Here is a 12,263-nt window from a genome sequence, read left to right on the forward strand (position 1 = left end):
CTGCAGCACGGGTTTGATTGCCGACTGGCCAGGGAGATACCCACATGGCGGGGCGGACCTCTCCTGTCTCACCCACTGCTCCCCTCAGCAGTGTATTTCAGTCAGTCTGCCTGTTCAGCTGCCCACTCTGTCTCTGGTGAATTCTCTCACCCTCTCACCCTGGCCTGTTCCCCAGCTCTTGTGTAAATAAAATAAATCTTTAAAAATAAAACTCAGATTTTTAAAATTTCTTGACCTTCTGGTTTACCAGTATGTGAAAATTATTCTGACTTTAGATTAAAACACGCTCTTTAAAAAAAAAAAAATCCATTTATGCATACAAGAGCTGTGATCTAGGCCAGAGGTGTGCTGGGGGTGAGAGTATTCACCAGAGACAGAGTGGGGAGCCGAACAGGCAGATCTATTGAAATACACTGCTGAGGGGAGCAGTGGGCAAGGCAGGAAAGGTCTGCTGTGCCATGTGGGTCACCTTCCTGGCCAGGGATCTGGATCAAACTTATGCAGCAGCTGCAGACTGCTCCATAGTGTTGACACTTAATCCCTTAAGCCACCAGGGAGGGCCCTAAAACACGCTCATTTTTAAAACAATAAAAAGACTTTTGCTTTTACTGTTTGGATAAACAAAAATGCAAAAGTGAAAATGAAATGATGGCTAATATTCACTATGTACCAGCATTATGAGTGAGTGTTTTTGTATAACAAGTTATTTAATCCTCACCACTGTTCTCACCATTTTAAAGATGGAGCAATTGGGGCTTTCTGAAAGGTTAAAGAACTAGAGAAGTTGGGGCTTTCTGAGGTTAAAAAACCAGAACTATATAGCTTTAAATAACCTTACAAGGCAAAGTGCTATTTAACCAAAGGGGCAAAGAATGAATCACAAATGGATAACCAACTGTCAAAGAATCAGAATAAACATTTAAAAAGCTTTACTAGAATGAAACTTAATGATTCGGAAATGTCTCCAACATCTCCTCCTGATGCCTAAAAGACATTTCTTTCAAGATTTATTTATTTATGCATACAAGAACTGGGGTAGAGGCCAGAGGTGTGGATGGTGAAAGGATTTACCAGAGACAGAGTGGGGAACAGAACAGGCAGACTGACTGAAATACACTGCTGAGGGGAGCAGTGGGAGCAACAGGAGAGGTCTGCCTCACCATGTGGGTTGCTCCCTGGCCGGGGATCGAACTCATGCTGCAGTGGCCGCAGATTGCTTCATAGGTTGTGTCTTAACCCCTTGCCCCACAAGGGAGGCCCTAAAAGACATTTTACAAATGACTCTACTCTGAATGTGTAGTGTCAGGGAGTAGGCGGAATGTGTATTGTCATCTGAAAATAACTTTTTGTAATGAATTTCCCATAGATTATCACCAGTCTCCTCATATTCTAATTACTGATAGTGTTAAGTATGAGTAAATATAAATAACTCCTACCTTTATTTTTTATTTTTACAGAAAAGTTAAAATAGGCTGATTTCACATATTATTTCTAATTTAAGTAATAGTAACATGATAGTTAACAAAATTACTCCAAATAGCCTCACTTCACAAGTACCTCTGATCCAAAGTTTCCATAAGAACAATTATGAAATTACTCTACAGTCTTATATTTCCATCAGAAAAGTCAAAATGATCACTGCTTTAAAATAAACACTTAGGACCTCCGGGTTGGCGCAGCGGTTGAGCATTGGGTTACGAAGCTGCCCGCAGCCTCTGCAGCGCCAGTTCAATCCCAGGCTGCCAGGCGAGGGTCCCACATGGCACGCAGACCTCTCCTGCCGCCCGCTGCTCCCCTCAGCAGTGTACTTCATCAGTCTGCCTGCTCTGCTCTCCCCTCTGGCTCTGGTGAATTCTCTTACCCTCCCATGCTTCTGACTGTATCCAGTGCTTGTATAAATAAATAAATAAATCTTTTTAAAAAATAAACACTTAGGTGCTTCTTAAAAACTAGACTTTACTTATCACTCGTGCAAATTACTCACTTAACAATACTAACTTAAATTTGCATTTAAATTGGCTTAAAGTACATACAAAATTAGTACTTATATTCTACTACCTTTAATAAAGGAGGAAGAGGGCCTCCCTGGTGGCGCAGGTGGTTGAGCGCAGTGCTGTAAAGCTGTCCACAGCCTCTGCAGTGCATGTTTGATTCCGCTAGCCGGGGAGATATCCAAATGGCGAGGCAGACCTCTCCCGTCATGCCTCTTGTTCCCCTCAGCAGTGTATTTCAGCCAGTCTGCCTGTTCGGCTCCCCACTCTGTCTCTGGTGAATCCTCTCACCCTCCCGTATATCTGGCCTGTACCCCGGTTCTTGTATAAATAAATTTTAAAAATCTAAAAAGAAAAAAAAATTTTTTTTAAAGATTTAAAAATAAATAAAGGAAGAAGAGTAACTACTGAGCGCTTATAGGCAAGTCAGAGAAGTTGGCTTCAAACAGATTTAACTGCTTCAAATTTTCATGCTGCCATCAAAACAAAATGTTATTTGACAATAATTCAACTGAGGTATTTCCTCGTATTTCATTTCAGTTAATAACACCAATCAGCACTCTACCAGCTCTGATTAAGCATCTTTCTAAGAAGCAACTGTGCCAAGTTAGTTCTTTGCAAAGCAGTATCTACTTTCTGGCACTGGAGTGGACTCCTACACTCTGTACCCTAATAGCTGCTGCATCAGCTGAAGCAGCTGGGGCACTCCCAGTCTCTGGAGTAGAGAAGACACTAAGCAGAATTCTAGTAAAAAGAATTCATGTCATTAAAATAAGTGTGAGAAGTTAAAATTGCTACCTGACATAAGCATCATTATAAGCAATCATCAAAAACTACTGACAGCCTACTATGGACAAAGCTCAGCAAAAGGAACTGAGGGGAGTACTGGTTAAAATGAACTAAGCTTCTGATCAAGAAGCGTCTGGTCAAATAAGGTAATTAAGTTAAACAAAGTTAGGCAAGTTAACCAAGAATATGAGGCCTACTGGCATTATAAGCTGCAAGATTTTTGAGAAATAATCTTTTGATCCAAGTAGGTAGATAAGACACAGCCTGGCTGTGACTTTCCAGGTGCATCAACAACAAAATCACAAAATCTTAGAAAAGAGAGACTTAATTTACCATTGTGAAGTCAGAGCAGACTTCAAAGAGGGAGAATTGAGCCTAATCTCAATGAATGGAGAACACTAGTTACACAGCAGGAGAGAAGACAAAAGATAATGGGACCGGGCCTCCCTGGTGGCGCAGCGGTTGAGCACTGGGTTGCGAAGCTGCCCCCAGCCTCTGCAGCGCCAGTTCGATCCCCAGCTGCTCCCCGGCCACCGGAGGAGGGTCCCGCATGGCGCGCAGACCTCTCCTGCCGCCCGCTGCTCCCCTCAGCAGTGTGCTTCGTCCTTCTGCCTGCTCTGCTCCCCGCTCTGGCTCTGGTAAATTCTCTCACCCTCCCGTGCTTCTGACTGTACCCAGTGCTTGTATAAATAAATGAATAATAAATAAATAAATCTTTTAAAAAAAAGATAATGGGACCAAAGATGCTAAGTAACCATTAAAAATGTATTCAATACCTACTGTGTGCCCCTCACTGTATTATGCAGTCGGTAGACAGACACTGGTGAACAAAACAGTTGAGTTCCCTACTCTTGTGGAATCTAAAGGGAAGACAGATAATAATCATGCAAGCAGATATGTCATTATAAACAGTAACAGGGACTATAAAGGGACACAACAGAAGCCAGTAATAGGTAATAACGGGAAGAACCAGCAAGGCAAAGTAAAAAGATCAGGGAAAGTACCTCTGATGCTTACACATCAGCTGAGGCTTGAGGGAGGCAGTCATGCAAAGAGCAGGGAGAGTTCAAGGAAGAGAGTCACACATGTAAAGATCCTGATGGAGGAAAGAACTTGTTGAGTTTTGAAAAATAAATAAGCTGGTGAGACTGAAGCATGACGGACAATGAGACTGGCATAAGAAAAAACTGGAGAGGTGGGTAGAGGCCAGGTTATTATGGGCTAGCATAAAGAGTTTAAATTTGGACTTTATTCTAACCCCAAAAGAAAACCATTAAAAATTTTTGCAAACCCCCCAAAAAAATTTGCAAACCCAAAATGGCCAACAGGCATATGAAAAAATGTTCAACATCACTTGTCATCAGGGAAATGCAAATCAAAACTACCATGAGATACCATCTTACACCAGTGAGAATGGCACATATTAAAAAAACTAGCAACAACAAATGTTGGCGAGGGTGTGGAGAAAAAGGAACTCTCCTGTACTGCAGGTGGGAGTGCAAACTGGTCCAACCACTATGGAGAGCTGTGTGGAGATTTCTTGACCTACTAAACATAAAGCTTCCATACGATCCAGCAATTCCACTCCTAGGTATTTACCCAAATGACACAGAAACATTAATTCCAAAGAGCACCCACACCCCTATATTTATAGCAGCACTAGTTACAATAGCTCAGCTATGGAAACAACCCAAATGCCCCTAAATAGATGACTGGATAAAGAAGATGTGGTATATACACAATGGAATATTACTCAGCAATCAAAAAAGATAAACACATGCAGTTTACAGCAACATGGATGGAGCTGGAAGGGATCATGCTCAGCGAAATAAGCCAAAAAAGAAAAAGAAAAATACCGGATGGTCTCACTCATAGCAGGAATTTAGAAAACCTAAATAAGGGACCAGGAAAAAGACTAATTAATACAAAGTAATAATCAAAATCAATAAGCAACTATGGACCAGAGACACACTGAAGGGGTGAGGGGGGCCGGTGGGGAGATGAAGGATTAGGGTCAAAATAAGGAGGGTGCAACTGTATGGGAATATAACCAAAATGAAAAAATTCATACATTGTGCAAAAATGAAAAGTGATGTAAGAATTATATAAAATAAAATATTAAAAAAAATTTTTTGCAAACCCAAACACACACTGTGGAATAAAAGGAGCCAGACCCAAAAGAATATACACTATATCATTGCACTTTTACAAAAATACAGAAACAGGCAAAACTGATCTATGCTATTAGAAGTCAGGATGGTGGTCACCTGGGGTGGAAGGATGTGGAAGGGAACTCAACGGGGGCTTGTAGATACTGGCAATGCTGCTACTTGAGCTGGGTGCTGGGTACACAGATATACTCAATTTGTGACAAACTGTCACATTGTATTCTTACAGTATGTGTACACTCATGTTGTGTATCTCTCTCTCTCACACCACAAACTTTAATAGTAACAATAAGTTTTGAAATTTGTATCCAAGTTTTTAATAACATAATTTTACAAATTACTCTAACCAGATAAACTAGAAATAGAAGGGCACATGCAAATACATAGGGTCTTTACTGATAAATTAATCTGATAGACGTTTTTAGCTACATACAAAATAAGGGAGAGTGGTAATCCAAACAGCCAGTGAATACAAAGTGCCATATTTATAAAGAATAAAAGATAAGCCTGGGAAGAGAGTTGTGCAATAAAGAATGAGCTAAAAATTCCCTAGAACAAACCAGAGAACTCTAGAAATTAAGAAATATATTAAAACAGCATTACCTTAAAAAGCTAGTAATCTTTGTTGTATTTTTGCTTGTATTTTAATAGGGTATTTTCAGATATTTAATAGGGTGTATCTCCCTTTGCCCTGCTTAACCCAAAACACAGAGAATGTAATCAAATAAAAAGATTCCAAACTTGACGTCAACATCAATCTTATCTGAGCTCAAATTAATGAATGGTCTGCTCCTCACTAGTTCTGACAGTAACTGTTCTGAACTCACCTTCCTTATGTATAAAATAAGGATAATGACTACCTCACTGAGTTACTTTCTGCCTATCATCACCCAAAATGTTGAACTGATATACTGGTATTTTAATTTAATTATTATTTCCTAATGGCATATCTGAGTCTCCATTTTCAGGATTCAAGGGTAGGCTAGGAGGATTAAACAGTGAACAGGGCCTCCCTGCTGGCGAAAGGGTTAAGATGCAGCACAATGAAGCTATCCGCAGCCTCTGCAGCACAAGTTTGATCCCCGACCAGGGAGGTGACCCATATGGTGCAGCAGACCTCTCCTGACTCGCCCACTGCTCCCCTCAGCAGCGTATTACAGTCAATCCACCTGTTCTGTTCCCCACCCTGTCTCTGGTGAATCCTCCCAAGCCCCACACCTCTGACCTGTACCCCAGTTCTTGTATACATAAACATATCTTAAAAAAAAAAAAAAAAAAAAAGGGCCTCCCTGGTGGTGCAGAGGTTGAGCGCTGGGTTGCAAAGCTGCCTGCAGCCTCTGAAGCTCCGGTTCGTTCCCAAGCCACTGGGTGAGGATCCCACATGGCGCGCAGACCTCTCCTGCAGCCCGCTGCTCCCCTCAGCAGTGTATTTCGTCAGTCTGTCTGTTCTGCTCTCCCCTCTGGCTCTGGTGAATTCTCTCACCCTCCCGCACTTCTGACTGTACCCAGTGCTTGTATAAATAAATAAATAAATCTTAAAAAAAAAAAAAAAAAGTGAACATATAAAAAAAGAAACGAATAGGTGAGCTCCCTCCAGAGGTTCAACAACCAATTTCAAGCACTTTCTAAGACAAGGACTTAAACTAAAGCATGATAGGACAGGTTCAATGACTTGAAAGATTATGAAAAAGAAAAGTAATTTTATGTCTTCCCAGAAAGACAATTTCTATCTAATGTACATATAATGTATGTGTACATATATGTATATAATGTACTTCCCTTGTGGAATAGTAGCTAAAACAAGTTACACACTAAAGTTATTTTGTCATAGGTGGAAGGGCAAGGCCTTCAATCATTTTATAGCATCCCCACCCTAAGAACTGTTTGAACAGTCATAATAAGCACTTCTTAAAGAGAGCCAAAGATGTTAAGGTTTATATTTCAGGAATTGCCATTTCATAAAGGAAACAAAAATAAAAGTTTTTACTCCTTAATTCACCCCTGGATAACTTTTCTCCAACTAATGTATCTCTTCTCCTGAAAGGAATGAAAACCTGCTTCCTGTGAATTTAGCTTTCCCTCGATCTCATAGTGTCCCCATCTCCACCTGTCCTGTCCACACACTTCACACTATTAAATACCTCGTTTTGCCAGTCTATGAATCTAGCACACTGACTCTCCAGCATTCACTCTGCTCTCACCAGCACTGAATCTGACCAAAGAAACTTCCTAAGGTTCCCAGGGAGCAGTCTGCTAACCAATTCCTAAAAGGTAACTCAGTCTCAAGAAGGCAGACGTGGTAATTACACAACTGCAGACATTCGTCAAAGCTCATCAAACTGTACAGTTAAAATTGGTGAATTATATTGTATGTAAATCACATCTCCATAAAACTGGTTTTTAAAAACAGAACTGGCTTTTAAAAAGAATACACATTCACTGGGGAAATATTTAGTGAGCGTCTATATGCATAATAGTTTATACCAAATCTTCCAGTTTGACTCTCTTCTCTTGACTGTACAGAGTGCTTTACTCATAAGCTAACTTTGTCCCAAAAAGCCCTGTTACCTGAAAAAGGTTCCTGATGATGAATGTCACCATAATAATGGCCTCTACATTAGCGATCCATCATCTTCGGCTACATAAGCGAAATATATGATCACCCAAGAAGTTTGTAATTTAACACAAATGCTACTATAACCCAGTATAACAAACCACTACTACAACCTTGTAAAACAAACTCAAAAGCATCCTGACAACGTTAAGAGAAATGAAGGAACTTTACCGGGAAATAGAATTAACTGATTTATTCAAGGGTCCACATGAATTGGGGAATAGATCTAATTGATTTATTCTGCATCCACAGTGACCAAGTGACTGGGTAACAACCGAGGCCTGCAATTTCTGAATGCAACATGCACTCTGTAGATAGCCAGAGACCTTAGAAACAGACCGGGTTTGAATTCCTGCTCCATGTCTTACTAGCTGTACACATAAACTTGGGAATGTCAACTTACTGTACGACCCTCACTTTGCTCATCTGTGAAACAAGGATGCCAATGACCACTTTGCAGCTCCACTGAGAAGGTGCTCTGAGATTTATACCGCCAAGCACTATCACGGCTGCAAAATAGGCAGCTCACTACTAGTTCTGTTTCTTGGCCTTAAATTAAAGACACCTAATAACCCAGGTTAATTCACAATCCCCATTAGTAATCACAGATTAACAATGAGTCTGTACTTGCTGCCTTTGTTCACACTCCAACCAACTCCCTTCCCATCCCACTATTTCGTTTTTCAAACTTCAGTTACTATGTTTAGAAAAGTGATTTAATTTTAGAAACCTGGAAAATTCTTCTGAGTAAATTGAGCAAAACCTTAATCTGCCCCAAGGGGAATTCTGAGCAAAATAATTATTTCTGACATGAAGAATTTTCGGTGGGGGTTAGTCCATTTAACCACATGAATGCCACCAAAGCTGTACACGCAGGGACAGGCCATCTGGAACATACTGTACAGATTCTCGGAAGGGAAACAGCCTCCTAAAACTCAGAGCCACCCCTCCCTAGGGGAAGTAGTAAAATCTTTCTTGGTGATCCGAAATCCCCCGCTCGGCCACTACTCAAGCTCCTTAGGCCAGCGCGGGCCTAAACGAACCCCACCCCTCCGCGCCATCCCCAAAAGGCCGGGAGGGCCGCTGAGCCCCCCCTCCCGGGCCGGCAGACGAGCACGCGGCGCTCGGGAGCGCGATTCCCTCCCAAGGTCATTGCAGGCGGCGGTGGACGCGGCCCCGCGGGCAGCCTCGGGCTTTGGGGAGCCCTCGCTGCGGGGCTGGGTTTTTGGGTGGTAGTTGGCTCGGCCGGATTTTCTGGGGAGGCTGGGGGAGGGAACAGAGTCGCTCCCCCTCTCCCCCCCAAGGGTGAGCACTGGCCTCGGCATTTCCGAAACAAGCCACAACAGGCTCCGCGGCGTCAGGAACGGGCCGGGCGGCGGGGAAACAGATGCTCCCGAGCGCGCCGGCCTTTCCGGGCCGCGGGGGCCCCAAGGTTACCCAGAGCCGCGGCCCCGCGGCCCAGGCCGGCCGCCCCGACGGCGAGTCCGCAGCGCGCGCCATTCCTGCGCCCCGGGGCGCCGGGCGGGGGCGCCGCGCGGGGGGCGCGCGGGACGGGGGGGCTGGGGGCGCCGGGCGGGGGGAGGGGGCGGGGGGGCGCGGGGCGGGGCCGGGAGAGGGGGCGGGGGAGCGCGCTGCGGAAAGTTGACCGCGGCGGGGCCGCCCCGGCGCTCGCCCGCGTCCCCTGCAGATTCCACCACTAATTAGCGCGGGGCCGGGCCGCGGCAACTTAAACAAAGCGGATGCCGCGCATTCCTGCCGGCCCGCGCCCGGCCCCAGCGCCGCGGGGACCCCCCCAGCCCCGCGCCCCGCGCCCGCGCCTCCTCCCGCGCGGCGCGCCCGGCTCCGGCTCTTCCTGTAGATCACTTCCTTCCTCGCGACCCTCCGCCCGCGCCCGCCGCCCGCGCCCGCCGCCCGCGCCCCGAACCCCAACTCGCCCGCGGGTCCCCGCCGCGCCGCGCCGGCCCCGGCCCCGGCCCGCGCCTCCCTCCCGCGTCCCGCGCCCCCAAAGTCTCCCAGAAGCTCCCCCCTGAGGAGAAAAATCTCCAACTCCACAAAAATCCTCCAGGTCGCGCCCCAAGAGCGCCCGGCTCTGCCCCGCGGGCCCGCGCCCCCCCAACTCCACGCCCCCGCCCCAGGTGCCCCGGGCCGCGGCCCCGCCGGCGGGGACCCCTCGCGGGCCGGCCGCCCCCGCCCCGCCCCCCGCCGCCCCCCGCCGCCCCCGGCCGCCCCGCTCCCCGCGCCCGCCGCCCGCGCCCGCGCCCGCCCCGCGGACCCTCACCTCGGCGTCCGGCCCGCGCTCCCGCCGCCGCGGACCCAGCGCAGCTCCCGGCGGCGGCGCCTCCTGCGGCTCTCGGGACTGACAATGAGGGGCGGGGCCTCGGTGTGACGTGTGCTCCGGGGGCGGGGTCGGGGCGGGGCGAGCTAGGGCCCCGCCCCTTCCCCGAGCGGCTCCGGCCCCGGCGCCGCCGAGTTTTTCCTGCCCGCCTAGCACGGTGCCCGGCCCTGCGCCCGGCGCGGGGGAGCCGAGGTGGGAGGCTGGACGGCCCGCTCGCAAGAGGGGCGCCCTCGGCAGCTGTGAGGGGTAAAGGAGATAATCCGTGTGAAGGTGTCTAGCCCCGGGCCTGGTGTGGAGAAATCGCGCAACAAATACTATTTCTATTACTCAGCACATGCGGGAAAGCGACCAAGCCTGGGCTCGGGAGACGCGGGCTCCAGTACCCAGCTCTGTTATTAATTCATCGTGTGATGCTAGACAAACCCTTCCCCATCTGTGCTCCTCATTTCCACCTTCTTGAAAATTGGAAGGAGCAGTGCCCAGAGGATCTCAAAAGTCCCTCCATAATTCTAGGACATTTCCTGTAGCCCTACTACGTGCAAAGGCACAGAGAAGTGGGAAGGGGGCCTTTGAAGAGAGCCCCAGACCCACATCCAGCATGGTGCAGGACACAGCCAGAGACACTCTGGGTAGCTGTGGATGCCCTCCCACGTACTGGCACAGAGCTGCATTCACAAGCCAGGACACAGATGCACTGAGAGCTGCTTCCTCTCTCACTGCAACAGTATAGCCCGTCTCTTGAGACACCTCTTGTGTAAGCTCCTGATTGCCTATGGAATAAAGGCCAAAGCCTCGGTCGGCCTGGTGATCTCTTCCCACCTTTACACACACACACATACACACACACACACTGTAAAGTTTATCCAAACTTCCCTTAGCACACCCACTGCTTTCCCACATCTGCCCCTTTGCTCGTGCTCTTCCCTGGCTGTCTCATCTCAACTTCAACCCCTCCTAGTTTCCCCCAGCCAAAGCCTCTTCTCCAGCTCTCCATCCCCCTGACAGTGGGTTTACTTGCTGTGGGCATGAGCACATTTCCGCCTTTATCAAGTTGACCTGTGATGTGTTTCCTAGCACTTCTTACTTCCTGGAAGTCAGAACCCACACACAGCTGTGGAGCTCCAGTTCTGAAGCCAGAGAATCCTGGGATCATTTACCCAGTCTGCCCCCCCTCCCCCGCTGTCTTTGTGCCTCCTTATCTTCATCTATAAAATGGGGCTATTAATATAGTCCTTGTGGTGTTTGCTTTAAAATTACAGAAGATACTGTGTGGAAAGCACCAGGCACAGTGTTCCACAAAAGATGCAGTTGTCATGTGTGCCTTTATTACTAGTATTATCATCAACATTATTTCTAGCTCCTTACACACATAATCCACTCACAGTGGCAGACTCTGAGGTTCCAAGAGAAAGAGGCTTGAGGGTTGCGGAGCATGGCCATTGGAACAAGGACCAACACTCCAGTTTGTAGACCCCAGGTGGATTCTGCAGTCACAGCTGAGGCTCCAGGGTGTCTCCTCAGCCTTCTAAGTTGGGAAGGACTGTGAATTCTCTCTGCAAGTTCTTTGCAGCAGAGCTGACCCATTTCTCCCTCATGCATTTCTCCTCTCACTTCCCTTACAGAGAGATGAATCTGTGTTAAACGGCCCTTGGCATCTCTGCAGCCCTCTAGGAGAGCTGCAGCAAGGCACTGGGCGTTTCCAGAGTGCTGGTCTGTGGGAAGAGGGAAAGAGCTTTGGGGTTCTGATTAATTTCCTGTGCTGCAGACAGTCAAATGGTTGTCCTGAAATGCCTGGGCTGATCTGCAAGGCCTCCTAACAAATTCTGGCTTATTTTTAGAATAGGATTCAAAAATCCCCTTCCCAGGAAGAGTAGGCATAACCACAGGATTCCTGCAGGCAAAGAAAGGGTCTTGACTGAGTTCCTCCTATGTGCTGACGCTGGTTGGAAGCACGGAAAACCCTTAGAAAAGAGAACCCAGGGCATACGGGGGAAGTTCTGGAGGCAATTTTCTCTCAGGGACCTATCATCCCATCAACCACCTACTTATTTATTCTCAACAAAAACTTTGGCGCAGAACAGATCAGGATTCAAACCCCAGCTCCACCACTTACCAGTTGTATGGCCTTGGGTCTTCAAGTCTCTGCATCTCAGTTGTTCATCTGGAAAATGGGAATAATAATAGTACTTATCTCATACAGTGGCCATGAGAATTAAATGAAATCAGATGTGAAAGAGTTTAGTGAAAGAGACTGGTGTTGCATTCATGCCAGGACATGGTGGCTGCTGTTATTATTTCAACATCTCCTCCCAGTAAGGCTCATGTGCCAGCCACTGGGCTGGAAGCAAGGCTAACTAATAGTCCCG

General features: G+C 47.2%; 1 protein-coding gene across 2 annotated transcripts in view; it reads right to left on the minus strand.

Moving 5' to 3' along the window:
* The window catches only part of LUZP1 (leucine zipper protein 1), a 78,073-nt gene extending 66,015 nt beyond the window's left edge, over nucleotides 1-12,058 (minus strand). The window contains exon 1 of one of the 2 annotated variants that reach the window (XM_037498428.2): nucleotides 12,011-12,058. The gene's annotated coding sequence lies outside the window, so the exon portion shown is untranslated. Of the gene's footprint in view, nucleotides 1-9,840; nucleotides 9,894-12,010 lie in introns of those variants that run through there. The other variant, XM_037498427.2, reaches the window with a different exon arrangement.
* Between the last annotated feature and the right edge of the window lie 205 nt (nucleotides 12,059-12,263).

This window comes from Talpa occidentalis, unplaced genomic scaffold (assembly GCF_014898055.3).
Source record: "Talpa occidentalis isolate TD23 unplaced genomic scaffold, MPIMG_talOcc4v2.1 talOcc4.9, whole genome shotgun sequence".
NCBI classification, from domain to species: domain Eukaryota; kingdom Metazoa; phylum Chordata; class Mammalia; order Eulipotyphla; family Talpidae; genus Talpa; species Talpa occidentalis.